The sequence below is a fragment of the Engystomops pustulosus genome, chromosome 1 (genome assembly GCF_040894005.1).
Source record: "Engystomops pustulosus chromosome 1, aEngPut4.maternal, whole genome shotgun sequence".
Classification (NCBI taxonomy): Eukaryota; Metazoa; Chordata; class Amphibia; order Anura; family Leptodactylidae; genus Engystomops; species Engystomops pustulosus.
The window spans coordinates 213,968,822-213,986,365 of record NC_092411.1 but is presented as its reverse complement, the minus strand read 5'-3'; the positions used below and the strand labels follow the sequence as shown (position 1 = coordinate 213,986,365).

At 36.8% G+C, this 17,544-nt stretch overlaps 1 protein-coding gene across 3 annotated transcripts in view; it reads left to right on the top strand.

The window, feature by feature from the left end:
• Nucleotides 1–17,544, top strand: part of NDNF (neuron derived neurotrophic factor) — a 57,378-nt gene that overhangs the window by 28,796 nt on the left and 11,038 nt on the right. Inside the window, exon 1 of one of the 3 annotated variants that reach the window (XM_072119340.1) lies at nt 8,731–9,048. The exons of the other annotated variants lie outside the window; for them this stretch is intronic. The gene's annotated coding sequence lies outside the window, so the exon portion shown is untranslated. Of the gene's footprint in view, nt 1–8,730; nt 9,049–17,544 lie in introns of those variants that run through there. 3 annotated transcript variants of the gene reach the window in all.

Genomic DNA, 17,544 nt, shown 5'->3' with positions numbered 1-17,544 from the left:
TTTTTAAAAATGTAAATTTTTGGCATTGTTGTTCCTTTATTTTTTAAAAGTTTTCTTGTCGTAAATACTATACAATATATCTCAGTATAGTTTTGTAGCCTAGATTTGTACGGGTGTGGCAGTACAAAATTTGTGTGTTTTTACTTGTTTTTCTTAAAGGGACGGTCGATTTTTGTGTTTGGTGGGGGTTTTATTACATTTTCTTTACACTTTATTTTTTAATTAAAACTTAACACTTCATTACATTGTTCCAAAATGGGACAACTGCATGAAACAGTTTGATCCCTTGTATAATGCCCTACACTACAAAGCTCTACACTACTCTGAAAGTGTACAAATGAATACCCTATTCAAATATTTAAGATTTTTAATATATACAATTAAAATCTGGCATTTGCCAGTGTCCCATAATAAATCATTATCCTCAATAAATATCAATTAATAATATTTTAGCCCCCCCCCCCCCAAATAGAAAAACTAATTTATTTACCTGCTGGTGCTCCCAGGTTACCGCTCTTAGCTGCCCCTGGGGCCTTCAGTTTAGGTCGCAAGCGACAAGATAATGTCATTGTGCCCTGCTATAGCAGAACTGTAGGGAAAATAACCAAACTATGCTGCCAGGAATTACCACAGTCGTGGTGCCTGGATCTATGAGTAAGTGCCCCAGATTTTTCAAGCTTGATTTTGATGGTAGATATTCTTTACAGGCATCCATATATTATACATATATAGAAATCTGCAGCATTATACAGTAGCAGAGTGGGGTATGGGATTTATTCAAATGCCCTACGAACACTGCAGAAAAAAATTGCAATGGAAATGTTTTTTCGATGCCTGTGATATGGCTGCAAAATTACTGCTGGATAAATTCAATAGCAATTCTGCTACATGTTCAGATAGCCTAAAGTCTAAATAGAATTATAAAAACACTTGGAAAATTTTCATCTAGGACCACAGGGTCTATTGTTTCCACACTCCAATTTAGAGATGCAATAGATATAGAGACTATAAGCCAATGTTCAAATGAAACATTTTGTAAACGTTATCTCTAACAGTAAAAAATATGTGTCTTTCTTGTCAAAACAAAGCCATGATTAATCCTACAAAATATGATTTTTATACACAAAAGTTACATTGTGGAGCTCATAGTAAATCTGCTGCATTTCTAATATGTAATAATAAAATTGGATAAAGACTGTATTATGTTATAACACAGGGGCACATAACTGGTGAGGGTAAAAAGAAAGTCAATGTATATTGTGTACAGGTTTATTGAATGGCATAGGCCGTAACACTGAGCTAAGTGTAGAACATATGCTGCTAAATATACTATATAATGTGCCAACAAAATAATGATGTAATAGAAATACAATCTCTATTAATCTGATTCCTACCATTGCCAGTAGCAGTAGTAGTGCAACAGTGCCACAGAGCAGATAGTACAATACATATCTGATGTAAATTTGCAGCTGTGCCACTTTGGTTTGAAATGCATAGGAGAGAAAATGTTTAAACATTTTCATAAAATTAGACATAACATTAAACATAAAAAAACATAAAAACATGATTTAATGTGCCATTTTACCATATAATACTAAACTTTACAGATTATATAAAAAAGATTATTGAGGATAAAGTATATGACCTTAGTAGACCTTGAAGAACATAAAAAAAACATTTAATATGAGCTGTGCTGTGCAATGCCCTGTCTGTCCCTCTGATGGGGAGTTCTAAATAGATGTAGCTGTAATTCACGTATTTTGTCAGTAGATGCTGCTACATCCTCAAAACTGAAGCATCTATTGTCTATCATTATTTACATTGTACAGTATACATACTCTATAGCTTACAATGTAATACAGTGGGTGTTGTCTCTAAGTATAAAAGACATCTCCTGTCCAGAAGTTTTTTTACAAGATTTTATTTTTATGGTGGGAAAGAATCCAATATTTTATTATTCTGACAGGTTCACTTCATGTTTTCACACTGTCGTCCTCTAAACTATAGAAAAACAAATGTATTCAACCTCTGTAAAGAAGACAGAATGGAGTCTGGGGAATAGGTTAAAACTTGTGAAAGGGAAAACTGATAGTGACAAACTGAGGTCTGTGTGTCCTAGAGAAGAGCTAATAAAATCATCACGTGTGGCAAAGAAAACATAGATGAGGTGCTGGTATCTGCTGTGCTCTCCCCATCACTCTGCACTGTCTGCGCTCCCTGCTCCGAGGGCGACGTGACCAGGTGTTTGTGGAAGCTCCGCTCTCATCAGACACATCAAACAGATACGGGGTTTATTCACTTAAGGAGTCGGGGGCATGTTTATTAACCACAGGAGGCGAGCTGAACTCAGTTCTCAACATGGGTGGCATGTGGCTGTCATTCACATCAGTGCTATCTAATGGGATGCTATAAGGCCTAGAAAAAGCGTGTCAATTTTATCAGAACATAATGGTTCCTACTTGACTTTAGGTATTATCCCTATGTAAGCTTTCCCAACGAATCTTAATGCTTTGTTTTAGCATCCAGCAAAATAAGGAATTCTCATTGGTTGATGTCTTGGACTACCTGGTAGATGAATAACAGAAAAAAACCTCCTAGAATTACTGAAATGAATTGATATGACGTCTGGTAAATCCCACATGAAACACAAACCTACAGAAAAAAGCTAGGATTCCATGAATAGTTCCCATAAAAAGTACATCATTTTACTTAATGTTATGTTAAAAATCAGAACAGACATTTAGAAATTACAGACTGTGCTGGAGGGACACAAAAACATCAGAGGGACATGGGTACTACCAGGACAATATAAAATCACTGTTAGCGTTTTAGTAGTAAGTTACAGACATAATATAGGGAATGCCTAAATGTGTCCCTACTCATACAAGATATAGTGGTAGTACATACTTAAAGGGGTATTCTCATTTCAGCAAATGAATGTTACTGTTTGTATACTGAAAAGTTATACAATTTTCCAAATTTAGGCGTTCTCTATACCAGTGATTGAGAATATACCAAATTGCAAACCAAACCCACTCATTTATTGCAAAGTGCCAACACAGCAATTCAAGCAGTAACATAATGCAATGTTCTTACTCCCTTCTATATCACAGGTTTCAATGATCCCTAGGACACCAATATTGTTAGTGGGATCCAGGAGCAGGAGCTCCAATAAAAATCTGACCCTGTCCGCAACTTCTCCCTCTTCCTGCACCAGGATGCTTCCCTATAAAATAATGCTGAGCATGGCATGTCCCAGGCTTCCCCAGACTGCAGGAGGATTCCTTTAATTCCTGTCTGGTAAACTCTGTGCTGGGAAACAGCCTGAGTGCCCAATGAGAGGGCTCTGAGTGCCACCTCTGGGACCCATGCCATAGGTTTGCCACCACTGCACTATACTATGCCTGTAACCTACTTCTAAATGTTAACAGTGATTTTATATTGCCCTGGTAGTACCCATGTCCATGGATGTTTTTATGTCCCTCTAGAACAGTATGTATTTTCTAAATGTCTGTTCTGACTTCTAACGTGCTATTGAATAAAATTATGTGCTTTTTATGAGAACTATTTATGGAATCCTGGCTTTTCTCTCTAGGTTTTTGATCTATTATGCCAGTCGAATGAAACAGTCCAAAATGGAGGAGTATACAAACAGGGGCACGGAAGCCTCGCAGCACTCAGTTTCCAGCAAGTTGAGGTGGCTGGCCACGCAACCCCCTACCCCCCCCCCCCATGCCGCATTTGCAGTGCTGGAAATAGGGGCAGGTGGGCATGGCCAGAAGCTGAACGCAGCGCGCCTTTCGTGCCCCTGTTTGTTTACATGCAGCCCGGACCGGAGAAATAGCAGCATGGGGTGCGAGGAGGTAAGCATATTTAAGTTTAGATTTTTAAGCAGCCCCCTACTGCCACCAAGGTTTTTTTTACCCCTTTAACTAAACTGAGTCTCCTCACATATGTAGGTGTTCTATCATTGTTACTGAATCCCACATGTGCACAGACTGCGTTTGTCAGAACAAACTTACATCGCAGGCAAAGGGCTTAATGGTTTGTTCACATAGCAGATTTTTTTTGTGTGATGTATCTGCATATAGAAAATCTGCAGTACTTAAGAACCAGTAATTTCTTAAATTCTTAAAAAAACCAGAACCAATGCTGATATAACATTGCTTTATACTTAAAGGGCATGGCAATTTGTGAGCTCAGTTGTCCCTTCTGTTTTATAACATAGGTTTCCATACTACATCAGTCTAGCACTGAAGGCCAGCTTCATTTACTTGTATAGGGATGGGCTGCAATACTGGATACAGGCCATGAACAGATGTGGTTATGTTTCTAGAAAAAAGCAGAGCCCTAAGAAAACTACTTTAACATGGTGCATACTACACACACTAAATGAATCTGCATTGCAAGACATATCTGCTGTCTCTTTACAAGCCACGGCTTAGTAGTAGAAAGCTCAGTAATGATGTGCATTGATGTCTCAGCTGAACTATCAACTTCAAGTGTTTTATCATCATTTTGTAGGTTGTGATATTGATTGCAGAGTTCCTGCATCCGCCAGAGTTCACCCGCTTCTTCCCGGTGCTTGTAAGTGCGTGTCTTGCGACACAATTCTAAATGTTAAATCCTGTGCGCTGTCGAATCTGTAGGGGTGTCCGATGGCCCGCGCCCGATCTCAGTTGCGTGCAAGCCGGCGCCGATGCGCCAAAATGAGTAATAGTAAATGAGCCCCAATGCATCCAACTATACTCCTAGTTAATTGGCTGTGGAAATATTGTAATCTTGACAAAGCCAAGTTTACTAACTGGGCTCTTAAAGTAACTTTTTGGGAAAAAATCTAAATCCGAGCTTTGACTGAACAGTCTTCAAACTCACCATGGTGATGCCATAGCGTAGCCGAAGCTGTATTCATAGATATTATAGTAAGTGATAAGTAGATTGTCTCCAAATGGCAGACAAATAGAGCAAGCCTATATTATATTCCTAGTATAATGTGTCTTTCTTCTGTGAATAGCACTACACCTGTCTACAGGTTGTGTGTTAGCAGCTCCATTCCATTCATTTTAGTAAACTGCAGTATTGGACACATCCTATTACACATTCTGAGGAGTGCTCTTTTGGAAGTGAACAGTCATGTTATAATTCCGTATAATCCCTTTAAATAGTTATGATAAGTGACTGAACAAAATGAATCATGTCTAGTTCAATCTTTGTAATAAATTATATCACATATGTAAGGGTTACTGGGTTGTGTGTTTTTTATGACAAATTATTTATGTGAAGTCTATGGTAACTTTGCAATAAAAAAACCATTTATCTAAGGACATGCTGGCACTAGCTGAACAATATAATAGCGCTCTATTGGAGGCATGTTTATAGTACAAGAGAAGTGTGTTTTCCTGCCCTATGCAGGTTGTCCTGTGTTTGTTGGTCTGGATGAGATCTGTCATCAGCTTTGTGTGTGTGGTTTGTTAGACTGTCACCAGTAGGGCAAGTGGACACAGATTCTTAAAGAAACTAAGTACCTTTATATTCACAAAAACTTTTCTAAACACTTCCATACAAACAGCCCATATTTAGAGCTGCTGACGCCCTGGGCTTTGTAGATGACTAGGCTATAAATTACAAGGGATACTCCGGCCGGTAATAACTTTCACAATTATAATTTATTTTAAGCCAAACTTCTATTCTCCACCAAAACCAATTTATATAGATATATTTATATATTAATGAAATAGTTCCTTTAAGAATTCAATAGTCAATAAAGCTAATATGCTGAGATACAATATATCAAAATACCTTAAATAAAGAAAAACAAATATTGTTTTTTTAATGCTTTAGCTTTAAAAAGCCATCACATGTGGCATTTGTTTCCTTGGTACATCCTTGACTTATCTAGAAGGGTATAGAGATATAGTAGGACATTTACCATTTGTCGGCCCCCGTGCATTGGCATATAATGAAGATCCTCCCGATGTATCTGGTGGACAATTCTAGCGTAGAGGTGCGCTATGGCCTGCATATGTTTGGGCCTGAATGCTTGAGGGCCAAGCGTGAGGCAGGAATATTCCATACTGGCCACCTCCGCCACCAGCCATGACTGCCTTCACGCACCTACATGCCCACATGTTGTAGAAGGTGAAATAATCACAATTACTGGCAGATTGCAAATAATTGTGACCATTTCAGAATATATATGCAAACTGGTGTACAAGTCCTGATAAATCTCCCCCACAGAATGGCCTACATTTATCCAAAACAGTGCAAACTACACTAGGTGCAGTCTGCCAGTGGAGTGTGCAGGGTGCGCCAGATTCATGAATTGTGGCGCAAGGTCTTCAGAAATCTGTCGCCCTCTGACAGAGTGCACCAACTTTTTTTAATGCACCTTTAACATAGAGCTTGCAACATAATTCTGTCGGACTCTGTATGATAAAAGTGGCGCATGGGTGCACAGGAACACCCGTTTCAGTGCAGAATTTTGTGTCGCGTCAGGTATAGTGCAGCCACAACAAAAATATGTTGTGGGCACTTTATACATGTACACATGTTATACTATGTACAAACAGTACTGAAAAGAAAGTGCAAAGTCCAACAGAAAACTGGTGCAGAGGATTTAAAAAAATGTGGGCCAATGTGTTTTTTTATTGGAAATGTAAAAGTGGCTTTATGTATTGAAAATATTTCTCCTGATCTTTTGTAGTTTTAATGTATTATTAAGATCAGGGAGAGTACCACTGCATGCAGGCCCAGTACCATACCTATTGTACGTATAAAGAAGGGCCATCTCACATGCATTCTAACAAAATTTGAGAAATTTTGTGACAGTGTCTAAATATTCCTTTTTATTTACTTGCATTCCTGTGGTACTGACTGCCATATTTCTCTTAATCTGATCTGTCTTTTAACCACCTTCCATTCAGTCTTGTATTATGGTTGATCATGTCAGACAAGTAATGGAAAGCTCTAACAAACAGTATTCACAGTATGTACCATGAGTTCCAATACAATTCTGCAATGATCACATTTAGAACATTTAGTACTCAAATAATCCCGTCATACAATGCCTAAAGAATACCCCCTTAACATATCCTCATTATACTTCTACCTTCTGAGCTCTATCTTTCTACACGTTCCTAATGTTGGAACATGCTATGTTTTGTGAGATCCGTATGTCGCCAATATGGACACATGGCTGAAACCTTACACATAATAGCGCTGCACACAAGTGACAGTAATAACTGGGTGCTTTTGGCTCCTCTCAGGTCATTGTGCTGAATACAGGTGGCATTTATTATTGCTATTAAGAAACTCATGTCTTAAATACACAAATGCTGAAGGTGTAAGGATTAGGTAGCAATTTCCATTAGGCAGTAAGTGCTTACATCTGAATTGAATCGCTCTACATTCACTTCACGTGATTGATCAGCGTTAAGAAGCTGGATTGTAGAGGAGCTGTTTCTCATTATCCAACACATGCAAGTCAAAGCTGCGAGACTTTACAGTATAGCAATATATCTTTGATCTCCCTTTATAATAATATAATCTGATTTGCCTAAACTTAAACAATCTATTATGAATGGCTTAAAATTTATGTTTATGATCTGAAATAAAAATGGCAGCGGTTTAAAGCCCTCCCCTTATGTCCAAGTCAATAAATTACATAGTAAAAACAAACGTGGTAATTTGTGTCTTATTAAAAGGAAAAAAGCCATATACAACAATTGTAAAACGTGTTACAAGTGGTGAACATATGCATATGATGAGACATCCTACTCTTTCACAGCCTCATTCCTAGTAACCCGGATAAGTCTCTGGATCAGATCTATATTTTTTTGCTTTTTCTTCTGGGATTTTAGACATGCCTGCATATTTTAATAAATGCACAGTGACCACAGATTTGGCTTGGCAGAACGTTTATGAAATGGTTCGCATTTGCAATGGTGTCTGGAAACTTCACGGCAAAGACTATTTATTCACAAAACAACTTTGTTTTCTTTTCCCTTCCCGTGCTCGCTACGGCTTCTTTTTCAATAAAACCTATGTTCCATCCTAAGCGACACTGCTCTGAATAACAAACTGAGCGAACATTATGTTTTCATGTTCTTTACAGCATGCGAGTACAGGTTTAGCGCAATGCTGAATATATAGAGATGCAAAATTTGTAATTAATTGCATGATAATTCTCAGGGTAATGTATGTGATCATTTTCTCAAATGCTCTTCTGACACATCTTTTCTCTCGTCTTTTTTTTTTTTAATATTACTACCATATGAATAGAGAACCAAGTGACAAACACAGCTTTGCTATGTATGCCAAATCCTACACTGCTGCATACACAAGATGACAACGTAACTAAATAAACAGTAGAGCAAGAAATGAAATACACTTGTCCTCATGCTATGAGCTTAATGTGTTTGGTAAAAGTAATTTCCTAAAAAGGAACCTATAACTGGAATCTGTCAGTGCATTTTAGTTCTGTAACCCTTTGCATGCACAGGCAGCCCCCTCTCCCTGTTGCTTTTTACTGCTCTCCTCTACTTCATCCTTTTGTCATTCTTAGTCTGTGGTGCCTGCCTGTGCCCCTGTCTTTGTTTTTATAGTGAAGGTGGGCCGGGCTTCATACCATTCAGAAAGTGAGCAGCGAGTAGGGGGCGGCAATTGGTTCAGGCATCTGTACCCTCCTCTCTTGGTTGGTGGGTTAGGCGCATGGGATTTATTCACAGGGGAGGGAAGCTCTGTGTTCTGCTATTGACATTCAGCACCAATGCACTACAGTATCAGAGTGAGAGAGAGCAGATACCTAACACACAGTGCAGAGGCACAGCAACTTTCCAGCTAAGCATCTATGCCAAGACCTACTGCAATCTCTGACCAGTGAGGATATTGGATATCAGGCTACTCCATCAGCTTTTTACTTTATCTAACATTTTAGCAGGACTGAGAAAAAGTGCACAAACTCTGGCTGTGCCTTACTTAATATTTGAAGAATATTTCGGTTGTACAGCAGAGAACCCTAGGACATTTACAGTGACATCTAAAAGAAAGGTATGTGGGAATTGTTCTATTTTTCTATGTATTTATATCACAGCTGAGATTGTCTTCTGGCAGTACATGATAATGTGATAATCAGGGAAGTTTTTTGGTAAAACTTTATGTCCCCCCCCCTCTTTAACTTTTATTTACTGAGCAAGTTACACTAATAAATCCGGTTTTCAGGTCTCTGTATACACACAAATTTCAACGTCTGGAAAAAAGATACATTTGCTGCATCTTGTGTTTGTATTGATTCTGAAACTATGCAAATATAACTAAAATCTATCAAAAACTAACAACTTAAGAAGAGCTTCTCTACACTGAAATAGCCGAGCATCCCCTCTCCCAGGGCTGGGGATGTGATTGAAGGAATGACTGTCTGGCGATCAGTTGAATGAGTTAATTGGTCTCTCTAAGTTCCAAGACCTTTGAAAAGTTTCTTGCAGAGCAGAACCCAGGAAATTACAGCTTTGATATCGCTGCCAGTGCACAATCAGAGCCGCTTTATGACATGACTTGTAACTGGAGGAGGTATTTGACTTGTATGGTAAACTTGGCAGAAGAGATCTCGATATTATTGCATTGTTGTGGCTGACTTTGAATTTTGTGTCTTGTTTGCTTTAATAATTCCGCTTTACACTGAGACTAAGCCGTGCTGCCTGTTCTAAGCAGATTTGTTTGTTAGGGATGAATCAGCAGGATGCGAAAGGTAGGGCTTGATCAAAAGAGATGGATTAGCAGACAAATAATCTCTAAGTACACATGTCACTGAGCAGGGAACATATGGCTGTCTTGTTTTCATAGTGTATCCCTTACATATAGCCATGACCTTATCAGTAGGCAATCTGTAATCTTGGGGCAAATCAATGCAAGGGTCATTTTGGCCACGGATAAAAGTCACCTTATTACTTGTAATTCACTGGACAGTAAAATGATAAGGGGACATCCTGAACATGATACGCTGGGAGGCTGCTGACTCTAATGTCATCGCACACTGGCGTTCACAGCACCTCTTCCAAATAAAGATAACATGGAGAAGAAGGATGCCTTTAACTTATTCTAGAAATGTGTTAACAGCAATGGTTAGAACTAAATCATATCAGTATACAATGTATAATATTATTCACTATATTACAGAAAAAAAACTGAAATCAGGACTTTATTTTGATATTTTGGTTATTGTCATGATATTGTTCTGAGATATGAACTTGCATCCTAGTTTGGGTTTGTAATATAAGTAAGGAGTCATAGGTAGGCACAAGTGCATTGTTTTAAGCTAAAATAGCCATGACTACACATATATCTGCAATATGGGTCTTTATATACTATACTATATATTATATTTAGTAGGAATTATTGCAAATTAATTCCAAAGTACGAGCTTTAGATGTTCTATAGTAATATATGACCATTATCTTGTCTAACACTTCATGCAGAAATATAAAGACATTTTATCCTTATATCTTTATAACAAACAATCAAGAAATTGTACATTACTTTATAAACCATACATCAATATCAGATGAATTATATTTGATAAAATATATAAGCTTATTGAATTGCAATTTTAATTTATATTTACTCTATATAAAAAAAAATAATTGTAGATAAATTGTAATTTACTTTTTAGACAAATCTCTATTCTCCTTGTGAAGCATAAAATAGGTCAGACATGGAAATCAAACTCTGTAGGCTGATGTAGCATAAACTCATGCCAGTGTGTTGTGCCCTTTACCACCACTATGGGTCACTCTAGGGAAATGTTTTGAGCACTTGCTATAATCACATAATCTGCAGCGCTGGAGTTTTTGAGAGGTCAGTTAGTATTATGTTGGGCTGATCCAAAAATGCCTTAACTCAGAATAAACTGAAACCCAAATAATGTGTATATAAATATTCACAATAAACATAAAGAAGATTTCTAGAAGTAGGTTCTATAGAAAAGTACGGTATTAAAGTAACCACATGTCAACTTACACCATTAGCATTATCTGTTTTATGTGTAGACTAGAAGACTGGCCAAAAGAATGTGGTTTAGCTGAAAGTGAGCGAAATAAACCCAAACATTATGTAACTTATGCTTGTGCAAGGCAGTGCAGACAAATGCACTTCCTTACATCCTTTGGCAATAAATGAGTTAATCAAAGACATGTCACCAGCTTAAAGGTGACATATCTTAACTAGGAGAGACCACATACAATAAAATCTGTGATTAATTGGTTAAGGTTTATTATAAATATGTCATAGAGTATACATTGTACAAAAATAACCAGAATGGAAAAATAGAATCCATTCAAAATTCTCAACAAAATATTTGTTGCACAACTGTGGGAAAAGAAGAATAACAATTTTGAATATCTTAGAAAAGCATTGATTCTATATTTCTTTATTGTATTATGTATTATATCTGCAATCCTGGGAAAACCACTGAAAATGCAGCGTATTAACATGAGTTATGTCAAACTATACAACTCAGCAAATTGATGTATTTATACGTAGAGTAAAAAATACATTGACAGAAGACATATATAAAATACACAACTGTATATAATAGCCCAGCCCTGCTATTGTTACATATACACACAGATGAGGCATTTTTACAATGTATATAGTACATTATGTTTGTATAATCTTGGTAATTACTGTACATAGCGAGTTTAGGTAACATTATCTATCATTGAGATTAAAAAAAACAGACTTTCAATAAAACTTTGCTCCTTTAGATTTCATTGTTTGCTTGGTGCATTTCTGAAATAGCGTCCATTACACGGACGTAGAAATGATGTCATAGGGAGCTAGAAATAGATGTCAATGGGCATTTTCACTGTCTCACTCGAGTTCCTTTTCAAAACATTGAGAATAAATCTGCACGCAAAAGAGCTTCCTTTAAGCTTTGCCTGCAGCTTGTTTGTCCTGGAGACACTGCAAGGAATGAAGAAAGATGACATGCCCTTTAGAAACCCATGTGTGGATGCTATTACTTAATCTGAGCAAAAGAAACTTCATTGTCTATTTTCGGGAGGAATTCTAAATTCTACAGAATGCTTTACTTTACCCTAAACATAGTTTACATGATTTACCCTGAAAAACTGTGCCTGTGCCAGGACACGCCATTAAGATGGTAATGAAGTGCCACGGGTTGAATGTGTAGTGTCCTGGCAGCAAAGTATTCAGTCAGCGTATCTTAGTACATAGTACACGCAGCTTCTCATCATCTGCTCCATGAGTAGAGAACTAGTGATCTGAAGGATACTGAAGCTGAATTACGGAATCACAGTGAATATGGAATGTATTAATAATGTATTACAGTGCTCATATGAGCCCAATTTTTCCAAACCATTAACGTATTGTCCATAGCTTCCAATTTCCTTTCAAGAAACTATTGTAGTCATAAGTTTTAAGATCTAAACACATTTCTTCTTGTCTTATCCATTATTTTCTGTCCCCACATTTACATGTACATGTCATTTCTTCCCAATCTACATGGCACATTTTTTGTCAGAAATCCTTAATTGATCTCTTTTTATGATTTGGTCTCAGTCTATGTTATACGGTTCATTTATTGTCAGTGTAAAGCAGAAAGGTTCAATGCATTTGTTGGGTTTTTTAATGTTGTGTAAGTTAATATCCAACTCAGATTTGCATGTATGTGTGACAAGTTCTGAGAACGGGAACACTATTATCTTGAATCATTAGAAACTTTTTGTGTTTAGGACCAAAAGAATTTTTAATTGTTCAAATGGCTGATGATAAGATTGATAACATTCATTTGGTTGTACAGTGTAACTTTCTATAAGTTAAATTTTATGTAAAATATGCCTCTCACGTTCATGTATTTCTTCTTGGCCACTAATTTCTGCAGGCCTGACCATCTTCTTTGCAAGATGGCCTTCTGAAGAAGTTGATATTGGAGAGATGAACGGGGCAGTTGGAATCAACATGCCCTATCCTCATTTTCTTGGGGAGATAAAGTGCCTTGAACCAGCTTACACTCTTTTTTTACACACAAAGTTACAGTTGTACAACCAGTTTACAGACCCTTCTGAACAAAGTCTGTAAGTTACAATGTTTCAGTTTTGTAAAAAAAAGAACTGCTAACAAATTATTGGTTACATTGGTTACTAAAGGAATAGAACAATTTGGTAATAAAATAGGCAAAATACTGAAATCTTTCCAATTGCCTCTTCACCTGTCACAATCTGTGGCTTATTGACAACAGAGACCTTTGTATCAGGAAAGATTTGTTATCTGTATTGTGCCTTTCGTCTATTATTTGTCTTGTTGAATGGGGAGGACCCTTCCTGTAGGATGCACAGGAAATCTTTGTTTGCTGTTGGCACTTGGCATGCGCTGGTGCAAGTTTAGTCATATGATAGATCCTAAACTGACAGCCTCCTTCAACAAAATATATTTTTAGGTACCATTCCAGAAAATCATTTCAGAACATATTCAAAATATAACACCTACGGACAAAAGCAATTGTAACCACAGAAGATGAATTTTGCAGTTCTAACCATAATTGTGTAAAGAATGGATGAGTCAGGCCCTGGCGTGCTTGGTACACAAGTGCTCTTGAACTAGAACTCAGTTGGAATAGCTTAGAGGTTACAAGGATGTTTTTCTTCTTGAAAGTACATGTGTTTCTACAACAAAATTTGCTTGTAAAGTTTAGTTCAGTTCAGCCAAAGTTTTATCGTCAAAAGATGTAGCTGCCCTCTCTGCATGACCCATATTCATCTATAATGAAGTGGTTGAGAAGATATTGGTATTGCTTTGTACATCTGGACTGAAAAGTTAACAGAGCCAAGTAAACTAAATTTGCCCAAAGCTACAACATCATTGAATCCAACAGACCTTTAAAGGGATATTTGAATTATAAAAGTTATCACTTATGGTTATGACATTTCAAAGGTTTTGAATGGGGGGGGGCTAACTCCAAAGACCCAGCCCATCATCATAATGGTGTTTATGCTTCCAACTTTCCCAGTCAAGTTCCTAGCATGTTCCCTGCCACTTCATTGAAAGTCTATGGCATTGAAGATACAGAAGTCAAGTAACCACTTACAGAGTAGATAACGAAATTCCCAATGAACGCTCCGAAGACCAGTTTCATAGAGCCAAATTTAACAAATTGATGGCTTTTACAAATAATATTTAAAATTCTTATAATATTCATACAACAATAACAGGTGCAGCTGATGTTTTCAAAAGAACTTATGAGTTGTTTCTGCAACTATTTTCAGTTCTCTTGATCTTTGTAGCCTACCACTGTGGTGCAAGGAAAAGAACTCAAGGTATAGCATGTGGTCATGGATCATCTACCTAATTCATGTGTTCTGCATATACAAGACATGTCCTCTTCTGCTACATGCATGTGAGGAATGCTGGTGTTCTGCACAGTTTAGAGCATTATTCTGAGCAGTGATGTATAGGCGTTGGTTACATAAAATGCTATTCTTAAGCGGATTATTTAGCAAAAGGAATTCTTCAGATGAGCAATGCTAAAATTCCTGCATTTTACACAAAAATGTTTTACAGCCTAAGAGAAATACCTTGCCACAAGAGGACAGTAAGCTTAAAAAAGCCAAAAGGAAGAAACAAATATTTTATATTTACTATAATTGTCCACACGTAATGTTCAAGATTCTAAACTTTTATAGTGCAGCCATATGTATCTCTGTGTGTATATATATATAGTAAGATGGATGAAAGTGACAATTTTGTGCCTTTAACACATGCAAGTATTTGTTTTCATTATGTAATTTTATTATTAATACCAATGGATATGTAAACGCTATGATTAGACACACTACATCACTGGTTGGACAAGAAATGCATGTCCCCTAAACTGACAAAATTAAGAGTGGGTGGTGACTTTTATCCACAGCTGTTATAAACCCTCTTTCCAGGTTAACATATGGGATGGCAAACCTTCTAAGTTCGCGTCAGGCTACAGCCTCACTGATGTGGAGATCGCTAGAGCCTTAAGCAGATTTTTAGATCTTATCTCTGTTATGATTTTCAGACAACGGTTATTGCATTCAGACATATTTAGAACAGCTGTGAAATGCTGCAGAGCTTGATATGATCAGTGATAAATGAACCCATTACATGTTCCCTTCTGCCACACATTCTGGGCCTTGCTTACTAAAGTGGAACTGGTGACCTCAAAGAAGTACTTTTTGGCCAAATATAAAAACAATTAATTTTAAATCCCGAAAGTACAGCAGAAGGCACTGTATAAACATTAACCAGCCTAAAAGACATCATACATAGTAAATCACTGAGACATCCTACTAATAGAAAACAATAAACCACACTAGAGATGTATAGTGTTCCCGGTTCAGTTTAACAGAACTGCAGGAAGTCCAGGTTTGACATCCAAATTTAGACTGTTAAACATAATATACAGGTCTTATGCAGTAGATCCCACAGATGTGACTATTCCAGCTGTAAAACTCAACACAAATGGAATATTTTAACATTATAATGTGATTTTTTTTAAAAAGCTAACTTTGGCCATCAGACGAGCTTTTCCTTTTTTAATTCTTAATCAATTTCCAATAGTATCAGCACATTATCAATTGTAAAAGCAATTCTGAAACCAGTAAATAAACAGCTCCACGGCTCAATGCTTCTGCTTTTTGGGAACCTTTCGAGCTGTCGTATTCTGAAGAATTATGTCTTTAATGGAGTACAGCTCATTTCCAGCCTGCAACATAAATGAACTGACATCAAAAGCCTGATTTGATTTGTGGAGTGCCAAATCTGAGGCGAGGATATAGCTGTTCTCCTGAGAACAGAATTACAGCCACTTCTGTCTATATTCTGCATACGCCTTCACAATCGACATGCAAGTACTAGAAGTGGCACTAGAATAACATCATTTACTTTTAGGATCATGGTAATTTATGATTTGATTAGGAAATAAGTACTTATTACAATTTTGATAGAAGGTTAAATAAAATATCCAAACAATGTTTGTAATACGAAATTTAAACTACTGAAAAGTAGTATGTTCTATAGTATTATCACATTATTATTACATTTATCATGTAATATTGCTGCAAAAGATACTTGAAATAATATTGAAAAAAAAAAGAACAAATAGACACCCATACACATTAGACATACGTCATTATTTTTATATCAGTAAAGTGCATGGAGGCCTTCTGGCTCAATTCAGACTGCAGGGAAATAATGTATGAGAAGTTTGGGATCCTTTTGCTCAAATGGGGAAAAAAGCCACCCAAAAAAGTGTCTGCTGGTAGTGACTTGCTAATCCTTTCTTATTGGGAATACAGGCATGCTCAACTGAGCCGAGCATGCGTGTATAAGGAAGAGGAGGTTGGATGGAACTATGCATAGGCTAGTGTAAATATAACTATATTACAAAGTTCCATATAACACTAGATTTACACCATTATTTGTATAATTAATAGCCACTGAATCACTTTACTGAACTCCCAATGTAACCTACAGACAGTATCAGTGATTTTTATGGCCCGGTATTTTGGATAACATAATCTGGCCTGTGTACTGTAATTATAAACTGTTGAAACTGATAACAATATCTGAATGATAAATATTATTTTATATAATAAACAAAGTTTACACAACCGACAGGAAATGATGTGAGCTCATGCACATCCTGTTTGCTCCGCATGGAATGTCTGTGCTAGAAACAGCTGCATCAAATACAAGCAGCAAAATCCCTGGCAATTCCTCTTTGTATGATGCATGAACTTATATATATATATATATATATATATATATATATATATATATATATATAGTATATGTTGTTAGTATATATAATACATACATTTAAGGGTTATGCATTTTGGTTGATTTATAAGAAAGCATAATGAGAACTGTGGAGTGGTTTCCCTATCATTATATACTTCACATCTAAAGAAGATGTCTGGATCAGACTGCAGACCTGGCAATATGGAGGCCTGGTGTGTGCGTGTTTGTGGGGGGGGGGGGGGGGGTGTCTGAATGTACTAGTGAATTGGGCTTCAAAGAAACAAAGTGCTATAAAATAAACCCCCCAAAATTGATCTTATCACGTACAACCCCTTTAACATGTGAGCAACAGTTGACAAATGTTGATTATTGCCTCCACTGTGGCCACAAGGGGAAGTATAGTGATCCCAATGTAAAATGATGGGAGATCTGTGTACCCAGTGGGTCAGCTAGAGGCCCAAAACAACTTTTATGTGCATGAGGCCTGAAACTGTACTTACTTATATTCCCCCCCCCCCCAAACACAATACATAGTACTCAGTTACACAATATAAAGTGACATACAGATTGGTTTTTACTTCCTTTTAAATACACAAAAACTAAGAAATATTAAAGTCCCAAATCTTCAAAATTCATTTTCTTGTTTGAAACTTTTTATCTTAGACCTTGTTGAAGCCTGAGAGGAAAATGATTTTAATAACTTTAAATGGTGACTAATATTTCTGGACTTATATGTCTGGTTTATCGGGCTTGTGATAA